We start from the raw sequence: 13,146 nt of genomic DNA on the forward strand, positions 1-13,146 counted from the left end.
TGCACTTGTTAGTGGCTGTGGACAGAGACCGCTCGCTGGGCTTCCTTAGAAGAAGTGGTGAAAGCAGCCGAAGAGTCCCTTCGGGACTCTGCCCTGAAACACTGTGCCAGGGAACTAGGAGTGTGCCTGAATGAATAAAACAGGAAAATAATGCACCCTGGAAAGACAAGACTCCCACACCACAGGCAGAGGTCAGACATTATGATTTGGAGGGAGCATGTGTAACATATAATGCCTTATGTCCTATGAATGATCGATTCACACAAGAATGGAATTTTAAAATCTTTTTTTAAGACCAATTTACAACTGGTGAAATGTCTTAATCATTTAAAAATTGTGGCTAAATATATATAATATCAAATTTACCATTTGAAACATTTTTAAGCATACAGTTAAATACATTCACAGTGCTGGAAACACACAGATCTTAAGTGTACACTTTGATGAGTTTCGGTGAATGTGCATACCTATGAAGCCAGCTTCTCTTTCAAGAGATTCACATCTTTATCACCCTAGAAGGTTTTCTTATGCCCCTCAAGGGTGAAAATTGAGTTAAGAACCTTTTTTTCCTATTAAATGGCCTTTTGCATTAAAAAGATTCACAAATACAGAAAAACTACGGAAAAAAAATCACTCACAGACGTAAGCCCTTGTACATTGTGCTTAAGTGTGCTAAGGGCCTTCCACAAAGGAAGAAATAAAATTCAAAAGAAAGAGGTTTTTATAACTGTAGTGCAGCTAAAAATTTCTTGTATGGTTAACAGAAAGGTTCACAAGGGTGTTATCCACCCATCTGCTGCACCCAAGTTTAAAATAGCTTAGAGTCAGTGGGCCCGTGACTCTAGGCTTCTCCCACCTGGAAGGTTTCCCACTTTATCTGGGCTGCTGGGACCACCAACTTTTGGATGTACTTCCAAGAGAAACAAGGAAGGCACCAGGGGACAGAGCGGATTCATAGCGCTCTTTCATCCCGAGTGAAAGTAACCTTAGCTGGGTCTGGTGTGCCCATCCTGAGAACCCTGGAACCTGGAGAGCCTTTGTTTCCTGACCTGCCTTACCCAGTGCCGTGAGCAGTCTTGGCCAGAATGGCCTGGTGGTTTAGTAGCAAACATAGAAGAACTAGAATATTCATTAGAAACATCCTCTCCTCCCTCCTACTGAGCAGGCTTAATAGACGCCCATGGCTCCGGTGCGGCTTGGTGGAAACACTGGTGTGAATGTGCTGGGCAGGTTGGGATAGGCTGTTTGGGCAGAAGGATCTATGGAGCTAATGGCCTGTCAGGGAAACGGATGCTCCTTTCGTGCCCACTGGTCCGGTGATGACAGCCTCAGAAGCTTGGGGACCTGGCATGGTGGCAAGCACAGTAGATTGGGACGCCAGACCAGTGGGGCTGGGAGCTTGGACTGGGCTCTGGTGGTGACTCTCTGTGTAAAGCTGAGCCCTCCCTCTGGATCTCAACTGTGGTGGGCATTGTTCTTGTCTCTGGATATTTCAAGGGGCTGGACCCACCCACCCTGGAGAGACCATCCATCACTATCCAGCTGCACCACTTGCATGCCCATCCTGCCTCAGCCCCACCCTGGCTGCTAACTTTAGAGCTGGGGTAGACCAGGGACCTCTGACTGTTTACAAATGCTATAATCAAGCCCGATCTTCAGATTTAAGCTACTGGATGGCCCCATGGAAGAGATCTCAACTGCACCAGGGTACCCATAGTCACTTGGAAAGCTGCCTTTCTCTAGAAGCAGGTCACCCCAGGTATGCTGATGGAGTGTAGATGAAGAACGCCTATCTATGCCACCACTTTTAAGAACCGGATTTGCAAAAATAGCCGAGTGAATGCAAGCAGGGGTTAGGCCAAGATCTCTGCACCTGGCAAGTTTAGCATCAGGATACCAATGGAGAGGGAAAAGTAGGCTGCTAAGAGGTAATGAAGAGATATTTTAGTCATCTGCATTTAGGAAACCAAGTGCCAATCATTCCAAGTGACCCTTTATTTGAGTGTGCAGTTTTGGAGGACATAGGTAGACTGGGAAATTGGACTGATGTTTGCATTTTTATCATGGCGGTATATCCACTGAGGGCTGCAAGACTAGCTTCCACTGGTGCTTATGGAGGCTTCTGATGCTGCAGGCTGGCTGCCCCTGGAGTGCTGCAAGTGGAGCTGCACAGAGCTTCAGGGCCAAGCAGAGGGGCTGCATAGTTGCGATGGTGCTGACTTTGGAGAGGACCATGCTCACTGTCGCTCAGCTGTGTTGAGTGCACTTGATGGCATTTCTCCATGATGCTACACACATGGCCAGCCAGATGGTAAATTTTCTGCTTCAGTGTTTGATAAAACCAGTCACTGGGTGCTGTGCAGCTGAGTCATTTTCTTTGCAGATGGCTGAGACTGTCTCTGGCTTACTGGCAGGCATGCCTCCCTTCCAGGTGTACAGAGCTCCCAAGGTAGTGTTGGGTCAGTATTGGTCAGCCTGCTATTCATCCTGAAATGGTGTTGCTGGGCTACCTGCCCACTAACAAAATGGACATCAGGATATTAATATGTGTACCCAAAGGAGGTGCATAATGTGAGGCCTCTCCTCAGTTGCTGTTTCCTTTGACTGCTTTGAAAGACAGTTTCTGAAAGCTTTGGCTCTGAGTTATGCATTTATTTTTTGACATAAACTTAGTCCTGGAGCAGTTCCAGTAGAGAGCAGTGGATGGTTCAAATACACATAGAGTGTTGGTAGAGAACACCAGAGAAATTTTCTACAGAGTATTCTGTTTTATTCTTAAAAAGAAAAAGAAGCCTCTTGAATTAAAGGACATTGTCTGATATATTTATAGGAAACCGAGCAAGGCAGGTAAGTTACCATTTCTTAATGTCAGTCCTCAAAATGAAGAGAAGGGCATAGGACTCTGTCATAAATATCATGTAAAAAAATTTTTTTTTTTCCCATGGCTTCTGCTATGGGGACCATGAGACTGACTGTCCTTCTTGATTTGAGAAAACGGCAGATTCTGGATCAGCTCCAGCACCAGTAATTTAGAATTGCCCAGCCTCTAGGACCATTTGGGAAACTCCTCTTGGGCTTCAGACTCGTGAAGTGAGGTGTGGTGGCAGTGTGTATAGGAGGCTTAGTGTAGACTGTGAGGGACTGTTAGTAGACTATTAGAGGGTGTGAACTTGACCAAGGGTGGATTAACGTGTCTGCTTGACTAGGCTACAGTTCCCAGTTTTTCAAACAAACATTAATTTAGATTTTGCTGGGATGGGCCCGCAGATCCCACACATTCTTTGCTCCCTTCTTTTCATTACCATTTATTTTTTCAAGGTGGATTCTAATGATGCTCTATTTTATTTGTCACTTTCCTCTTTTTTTCTGGTTAGTTTCTATTCTAGTTCTAAAATTCCTTGTAAGATTATATATTAGCTACGAGCTTGGAGCTTTCAAAAGCTCCAAGCTCGCAGCTAACAAATAAAATAAACACAGAGACCTGGAGTAGGTATGGGGCTATAAAATGAGCAATTATCTACAGAAGTTCTGTTGGAATAACTGGGAATGTGGATGTGGGATCCTGAGGGTGAAGTAAACAAAGTATGTGGTAACTCTGGATTCTTATTAACAAGCACAGTGAAAAGAAAAAGAAAAGACGTCTTTGACCATGAAAGGAATATGCAGTATACCTCAAATGTACTGATTATCCTATTACAGGTGTGAAGTATAGTTCATACTACAGGGACACAGGTGTGAAATATAACTCATACTACAGGGATTTATATGTATGTTTCTCAGAGGTATCAGAGAGCTCTTACAGTCAGTGTTAGGACTGACTGGCATTTGATTTCGGAGTCTACCTCCCCCAACATCTTCCCATCACCTAGCCTTCATTCTCACATTGTCCCTCAGAATTTGTTACAGTGTACTGTACAAAGTAGTCACAAAAAAGATACTGTTATCAATTCAACTGACTGTATTCCACTAACTACATCCTAAAAAATTGTTGCATTCTTAAAACAACAATTTACCTCCCTAAAAAATATCTTCATTTATGGAAATAAGCTCTTCCAAACACAATAGCAATGTTATAGCTAACAATTCCTTTATCTCTATAAGGACTTCTGGCATTTGTAATTATTCTTTACAAATACATAAAATAAAAAATTATGCTGGCAATCAAGTCACAGCAAAATTATTTCAAACTTGATATTAGTGTTCAAATTTAATCAGAGGTATTGAAATTATTACAGCTCAGGAAAAAAAAGGAAGGGCCTTTAAGACACTCTTCTTGCTGAAATTGTGATTCTAAGTAAATAAATAAGCATACTTGAATTGATAACAAGGCTTTGAGCTATTCAGCTTAAAAATAGGCTTACCCCATTGATTATTAAACTCAGAGGCTTATTCTGAAAAGAGCTTTTGAAAATAGATTTCTTGCAAACTGTCATCAAATATTCATAGGTAAAATAATTATGTAGAAAGATAAAAGAATGATGGAAATTGAAGAGGGCTGACAATAAAGGGAACTGGATTAGATGGTCATACAAACTTTTTGAGAGGGAGACTGTTCCTATGGGATTGGTATGAGGCTTAGACATGAAAATGTGAGCATCTGCTGTCATAGCCCCTCATAACTCTTGTGCTCCTGAATTAGGATGAATTTAGAGAACACGACTAGCCTGTGATAGAATTTAACTCCCACATGGGTGTGTGTTCTTCTCTCATTGGCCCTCTGCAGGCCCCTTGCAGTGCTTTGTAGCAGCCGCTGTTGCCTCGGCGGTTCAGGAGGAGCTCCACTGGACACCCGGCTGGGAGCTGAGGAGGCCGCCATTCCTTGCTGAAGCCCGGCACAGAGACATTTTAATTTTTATGGTTTTATAGCTAATTCTGATCGGAAAGAGGATAAGCGAAATTGGCAAGCTTAAGATACCTGAGCATTTGATGGTAGAATTTAGGAAATTCATTTTCAAGGAACTTCGTAGGAAGTTCTTCCAGTATGAAGTTCTTCTTGTCTATATTTCCTAATGCCTTCTTAGATCATTAATTGGAAGTCCCCACTGTATTATCTGCCCTTTACTCTCATTTGACAAATCTCTCTAATCCTTGTGAATCTGCTTTTGATACAACGGAAGCTTGGTGAGTGAAACTGCTTCACCATCCACAAAAGGTAATTTACCTCCTGCTCTGATCTCCATACTCAATGATCAGAAAGACCTCTACCCTGCCTAGGGAGTCTCTACCTTATGAGTACTTTCTCATCCAGACACTGAGGGAAACGAATATCTGAGTCAGGGTAGCTGTGGAGCAGAAATTTTCTTTTCTGAACTGGAAAGAATACCTCATAAATTACAGAGAAATAGATTTACATTTTGTATTTTGCAATGTTTTGTAACATCTAAATATGCTTATAAATATGTAAAATATGAATACACTCTAGGCCATATGTGTATACATAAATCATTATATATAGTGACAATTATTTAGAAACCAGGTTTAATTCCTTTAGACAATCAACTGTTGGTGAGTGAAGATGATCCACACAGATTTGCCTAAAATATATTAATCATAACAAGTGCAAGCAAAAATTTTTTGAGAGAACCTCACAGTATTAGTAACTACCCAGAGATGCTCTGCATAAAATCTCAACTGATGTTTTATAGTAGAAAACTTCAGGACTGAAATGTTTCCCTTGATCATCCAACAAGATAATATTGAATATCTTGTATATGTTACGTACCACTCTTGGTTGAAGGAATAAAATATTTAAATATAGTAACAATATCTGCTTCCAAGGAGTCAGGGAGGGAAAGGTATAGTAGTATACCTTAAGTGCTGTAGCAGAGAGCCCGGCAGGCCTTAGGGACTGGTGGGAAGGCTCCTAATCCAAGTGAGGGCAGGAGGCTTTCAGGTGGGTTTATGTTTGAATCAAGTCCCTCTGTCTCCCTTTCTAAAGTATGAGTATCCTGGGTCCTTTTCCTATAGGATTCTAGCCTAAGCAATGAGTCTTCACGTTAAAGAGCGAAATGCGTAAATGCACACTGAAGTGTTAATAGCTGATGATGGCTTCATGTTATCTCTTTATGCATTTTTAATAGAAAACTAGAGACCTTATGTCTAATTTTTATAGCTAAAACATTAATAGCTAATGATGGACTTTCAGGTTTCCTGTAGTCAGTGAATTAGTTTGGATCAACTGTGTTGTCTTAGCTCTTTGAAGTGATTGATACTATTGGCAGACAATACTGGCTCTTCTTACACATTTCTCCTCTTTGGCTGCTATCCTTTCCCAGTATCTTCCCCGACCTGCACAGAGTTTTAGGGAACTTCTAGGACTCTGAACTGGATATCAAAATCTCCTGAGTTCTCATCTCAATCACGGTGTAAAAGAGATTAACTTTTACAACTAATTTGTAAGCCAGCCAACAGATATCTAAAGAAGCACCAAGTTTCAAAAAATAATAATTATTTTTAAATGTTTCATTTAAAAATTATTTTTGACTTACATAAAAGTTCCCATTTATCCTTCATCAAGTTCCCCCAAAAGTTACTATCTTATGTTGCCATCACACAATAATCAAAAGTAGGAAGTCAACATGGACACTGTAGTATAAACACAACTGCAGCACCTTATTCAGATTTCACCAGCTTTTCCACTAGTGCCCCTTTCTGTTGCAGGATCCAATATAGGATCTTGCACTGCAGTTGGCTGTGATTTGTCGTTGTCTCTCCCAATCTATGACAGTTCCTCAGGCTTTCCTTGTCTTTGATGACCTTGACATTTTGAAGAGTTTTGGTCAGTTGTTAAGTAGAATGTCCCTCAAATTGGATTTGTCTGGTGTTTTCTCAAAATTAGATGGATGTGAGGCCTTTTTTACTGGGAATACCCCCAAAATGATGCTGCACAATCAGTTCATCATGTCAGGGGTACGTGACATCTGTACGTCTTACTGCTTCAATGTTAACATTGATCACTTGGTGAAGGTGGTGTCTATTATATTTCTTTATTGCAAAGTTTCTTTTCCTTTTGTAATTAATAAATATCTTGGGGGAGATACATTGATACTATGCAAATATCCTGTTTCTCCTACTGGTACCTCTAATTCGAATCCCATAAGGCAGGTTTCTTTCTAGCTGCCCCTCACTGTTTATTTGTAAAGAATACATTCCCCACATTGTTCTCCATCAGTGAGAAACTGGGTTCTCATTATATCATATAATCAGTTATTTGTCAGGCCTAGTATAAACAAAAAGTGACTTCAGCATTACTAACCAATACTTCTGTGAGAAACAAAATCACTGACTAGATCACAATTTTGGCATAGACTTCTTTTATGACCCTCTCAGTAGGTAGGACAAGTTCTGATGTCTCCATTTGACTCCAGCTTATGAAGATAGGAAGTCATGTGGTTGGAAGCATGGAATAGTCTCTGAGATAACACTGCAAGGAGGAGTGGTAGTTATTTACACAGTTTAAGGGTCCATGGGTAGGGGATGACTCTCTAAGAGAATCTACTAAAACCACTTTAACCTTTAATATGTTTCAATTTGGGTTGGTAGTGGGATGAAATGCACAGATGCCTGCAATGTCCTACTCAGTATAACCCTAATCCAGTGTTTAATATTATCAGGATGCTCTAGCACTTGGGGAGAAAGTTTCCAACAGGCAGAGATTGGTGTTCTTGGTTGACTGGTAGAGACCCTCATGTCTTGATCTCCAATCACACATATTATTGAAGCTGGTATAAGTAGAAAGGGGTTATGTTTAGTATCCAGGAAAGTTGTCTGAATCCTTGTAATACCAAAGATACGGTATTGGCTATGGGTGCATTTTAGTTCTATAAGCAGGGAAGCTGTACCGGGGACATTTGATTGTTGTTCATTATACTTTGTATTGGCAGAATCTCACATGGAAAGGGCAGGAGGCTTCTTTACAGCTAGGGAAGACTCCCTCCCTTAAAACAGGAAGTGGTCTATATAGAACCTTAAGACAAAAATGGCTTCCAGCAGACTGACTATGCCAATCTTCTTGATTAATTGAACCTCTTTATTTTGTTGTGAACTGCATCTGAGCCTAGGGCATTCTACGTCCTTTCTTATTTCCCCTTCTCCACTCCATGTTTTGAACTTGGGCCAGGTTCTAATTATGCTTTGCAATTTGGAATTAAGATCAAGTTCATTGTAGTGGTATACAATATTTTATCAATGCACAGATAATGAAAAAATGGGGGTCCTTATTTTATAGGATATTTTTTTATCTTAGGAAAATCTCAAAATTTATTGTAAAATTAAGGACCAATGAGGTTAAAATAACCCTTCTCTTTGGCTGGGTCAGTTTGGCTCTTGAAATCAAATTGGCTCTCAGGTGGAGGGAAATTTTACTGTGAGGAACTGAGAAGGCTTCTGAGTTTGACATAAGGGAATGGTGTTAGAAGGAAACAGTCACCAGGAGAAATAGTGTTTTGCTCTTTCAGATAATAGGGATGGCGAGAAACAGAAAAGGGCTGTGTGCCGTTAACAGAAAGAGATGTGCCTTCTCAGGGGATGTAGGAAGAGAACTGAGTCCGGGTCTTTTGAAAGGAGTAGAGGGACATTAGAGGTAAGTTAAATACTGGTGGCATCTCCTGCTGAATCAAGAAAAATGATAGAAATGCATGTTTCTGTTACTATTGAAATAACAAGGCCTAGAAAAGGAAAAGATGAAGGGAAAACAAGTCAAGGAGCACCCACCCAGTCAAGGACACATGAGCCTTCATTATGTCCCCAAAGGGGGCAGCTTCTGATGCAACCACTCCTGCTGTTCAGTTTAGGTGTCTGGAAGACAACTCTCCAGCAGGATCAAACAAGAGGACCAATGAGAAAATTCCCTTGGGATGCAGCATTCCTGGGTTTGCAGAAAACCAGAGCAAGAGGCTCAGGCAGCAGTCAAAAGTGCCTGGGTTAGGATACTGTGTAGGATATAAACACAGAAAAAAGGGCTGGACTGTATAAAAAAGGATACTCTTCTCTTAACAGAGCTTCTAAGTCATATGATTTTGTGGTGCTAGAAACTCAGGGGATTAAGGTGAAATAGAAATGCAGGTAATTTAAATATCTACATTGCATCCTGTGATAAACACTGGGTCCACTTGGTCACTGTGGATTCTTACACTTGGCATTTATAGTATTTGTACTTTAGAAGGCATGAGTACTTTAAACATCCCTCTCTGATAAGGAGAAACCATATATAGGTGGATGTTTTTCCCCTGCAGATATAGGAAGCGTAATATCACAATTAACCTCCTGTGGGGAGGTTTCTTCCATTTGAGTTTCGATTCTCAGGTTGTAGACAGACACTGATGCGTGGACAGGTATCTGGTGAAGTATTATGCAAGAGTAGTTTCTCTTTTATTTCTTTACTTTTTCTTATTCTTCCAGATAACACTTAGTTTCTGCTCTGGTATTAAGCTGATTATAATATGTCTCTAGATTTGAAGGGCATTGGTTTATCAGTTAGGGTAGTTTTGGGTAGAAGTAAAAGACAAGCACACCACAAAAGACATATTATATCATAGAAAATATATTTTCTCATAAATAAGAAATGTGAAAATAAGAAAATCTTGTTATCTGGTAAATAAGAAATCAGACAGTAGGATAGGACTCAATGATTGTTTATCCAGAACTTTAGTGATGTAACCAAGAGCCCAATTCTTTCCATCTTCGTACTTATCATTGTGGTGGACTTATAGTGTGATAATTTCATGAAGTTAAACATGTTTTTGAGAGTTCTGAGTTAGGGTGGACTGCAAGATAAATTTGCATGAAATTTAGAAGTGAGAAGTGAAGCAACAGCCACTCTGCTTGGAAGGAGCTGCTGTGGACAGCACATGCTGTCTCAGATCTGCTGCTCAAGTCCTTGGCACAGGGCAGAAGATAGGCCTGCAGTTTCTTCAGCACCAGTAACATCTCCTTCTTCAGGGTGTATGTGTGTACAACACCTTTGCCTATAGGTCACCTGCCACTTCAGGTTTCAATGTTGTGAGAGGTACATACAGATTTCAGATTGTTTCATGGACTCCACTTGGTCTTTGATTATCCTCAGTTCACATTCAGCTCTTCTAAACTGCCTACCCTGCTATCCTGCAGTGACTTCATACCCCCACCAGATGCAGAGGCAACAGCCTTCCAAGGATTTCTTCACCAGGTCCCTTTGGTGGTCTCTGGTTAATTACTCTTCAGGAACCCCTTAACCATCCTCTTCTGGATGTTTATTGATCTAACCTTTTCTAGAATTGTGAGTGGTTTAACCCTATAATAAACTCCTTATTCTGTATAACTCAGCAGTTTTGCTTCCTTGAGTGAACCATAAGTGATGAAACCATCATCAGTGCCATGTTCGGCTTCCCTTACAGTTACAGATTGGCTGCCTTGGCATCAGGCATCACAAACAGACATGAATTTTTTTTAATATACAGCAGGAGAAGGATGACTGGAGTTGGAATTCATCTAAAGCACTTGTTCCCAAAGACAAGGTTGGATGCTTGGGCAAAAATCAAAGACCCACCAGCAAGAAGGAAGGAGTTAATAGCTGTTGGACAGGCTACCGATGGAATTGTTGGTGTTTTCTAAAGGCTATGAAAGTGGAGCTGGCACTTGATAGCTCTGTGTGTCCTTTGGATTCTTAACTTTTGAAAATATAGAGCACATGAGAGATTTGGAATTGGATTTTGTGAAAGCTACATTAGTTCTAGCAGAAGATGGCATAGGCTGCTGAAGGTGATAAAGTAGGAAAGGAAATCATCCAGGCATCCGAGGAAAGATGTTTGGCTCAAGTGAAGAAATATAAAGACACTAATTAAAGAAGATTTTGAGACTTTAATTTCTTTAGGAATTTAGTTTCCTCAGAGGGTGAATTGTTTTACTTAGGGATTTTTTTTCTCAGTTTTGTATTAACAAAATGGGACTTTATTTTTGGAATTTAACTGTTATGTGTAGGAAGCTAATGCCAAGAGTTAATATTTTTTCTACTTTTGGGAAAGCATATAGTGCTTGGATTATCTTGTGTTTAGTCATTTTTAGTGAATTATATTGATCAACATAGGTATGCTTTAATTTGGAAATAGAGTACAGACTGAACTTTATTACTATTTGACAGTGTGGCCTTCAAATGAACTTACTTACTATCTTTTCCTCACCAACATATGAAAGTTTTGAGGACCAATATTGAATTCCCAACTCACTGGTCCTGGGAGAATGCACATTTGAACTGTGTCACTGGGGAGGCACAGGGATGGTCCGGCAGGACTTAACAGCTCCTCCCTTGGGGGACAGCCATTCTCAGGTTGGCCATAGGCTTGGTTCTTATACATGTTGGGATATGGATCTGACACACGTTCCAGTACCTCTGAATATTATCTTTGCTCCACCTCTTCGTCTTCAAGGAAAAAGAATTTGCTAATGTCCTCAGTCACATGCTAGTCCATGTGTACAGAAAGGATTCACCATAGTACTATTAATATTTTGGACCAGGACATTTTTTGTTGTGGGGGCTGTCCTGTGACTTTTAGGATATTTGGCAGCATTCCTGACTTCTGCCCAACAGACCGTTAGTACCTCTACCCTACTAGTCATGACAATAAAAAAATGTCTCAAGACATTGTCACATGTCCCCAGAATGAAACTGCTCCTGGTGAGAACCCCTGAGTTAATGGAACATGTGCTTCTGTGCATGGTTATCTTTTGCTCTATGTGGAGCTCAGCCATAGGACCTTTAAGGCTTTTCCATTTTTCTGTTTGTGACAGACACTTGTACTTGTCTATCCTCTAGACAGTCTCACTTTCTTACTTAGTAGCCAGAGATCTACCGTTGGAGATCTTTCCCAGATTTTCTTGCAGTTATGGTGGCTAATGAGATGTAAACAGAAACCATTGCTCTGGGCTTCGGGCACAGATCTTTAAAAGAAATAGTCAGCCACTGACACTCTTTTGTCCTTTACCCAACCTCCGTTTTTTCCTGTGTGCAATGTGGACTTGATGGTTAAAGTTTCTAAGACATCTTGTTACTATGAGGTGGCTCTAGAAGACGGAAGCCACATGCTAAGGATGATGAACAACAGAAATACAAGTAATTGCTCTGACTTCCCTGGACCGACTCCCCCTGGATTTGCATGCTGTAATAGAAAAGTAAAAGCTATACTCATATAAACCTCTGTTATTTCTGATCACCCTACAAGCAGTCAGAAGCAAGTGTTAACCACTATATTTTCTCTTTTCACGAGGGAGTGCTTGGACATTTGGGAGTTCTCAGTGTCTTAGACATGGTGTCTTCTGTGGTAAGAACAGGACTTAGAGGGGAAAGAGGAATCCTCATTTGCATTTGTACTTCAGTGACATTTCCCTTGCTGTTTACAAGAGGGCCCCAAGATGTGACTATCAAAATTTTGTGTAACTAATAATAAATTCACATCTTGAAATCTTTTCACTTTTCCCTCAGGACTCTCAAAAAGGAATGGTTAAGCCAAAGAAGGGTTTGAGTTTTTTTTTTGGAATTCTTGGCTCTAATACCATCTGAAATAATCAAAGATCACTTTTAACAAATATTATTAGAGAAGGCACAAAGGCATGAAAGAACTTGTTGCGGTCAGGAAAAGCAACTGTTTCCTTATAGCAAATATGAGATGAGATATGGAGTGTGTGTGTGAAGAATATGGACAAAAGACTAAAGAGGTAGGGAGGGGAGGGGGAAGATCGCAAAAAAAGGCTTTACAAGCCACACTAACATTATTAGGTTTATCAGTAGGAGCTATTGAAGACTTTTGACAAAGGAATTGAGATAACAGATTTTTTTTCTTCTTTTTTTAGAGATTCTTCTGGCAGGTATTTGGAAGAAATAGGAGAAAAGAAAGGAACCAGAAGCAAATCATTGGGCATGTGAAAAACCTCTCGAGGATGGATTCCTTAGTCATTGAGGTTTTAAATAAGAGTAATGATAGTGCTGCTAAAAAATGGGAAAGGATGAGACTAATGGTTCTTGACCTGAGTCGTATTAGATACATCTGGGAACCTTTAAAAAATGTAGGAATCATTCAAGATGGTGGCATGAGAGGTGAGACAGAGAATTCCTCCCCAAACCAAATATAGTGCAAAAATATTGTTAATACAACTAGCCCTAAAACAAACAGAGCA

The sequence above is a fragment of the Manis pentadactyla genome, chromosome 8 (genome assembly GCF_030020395.1).
Source record: "Manis pentadactyla isolate mManPen7 chromosome 8, mManPen7.hap1, whole genome shotgun sequence".
In the NCBI taxonomy this organism is placed as follows: domain Eukaryota; kingdom Metazoa; phylum Chordata; class Mammalia; order Pholidota; family Manidae; genus Manis; species Manis pentadactyla.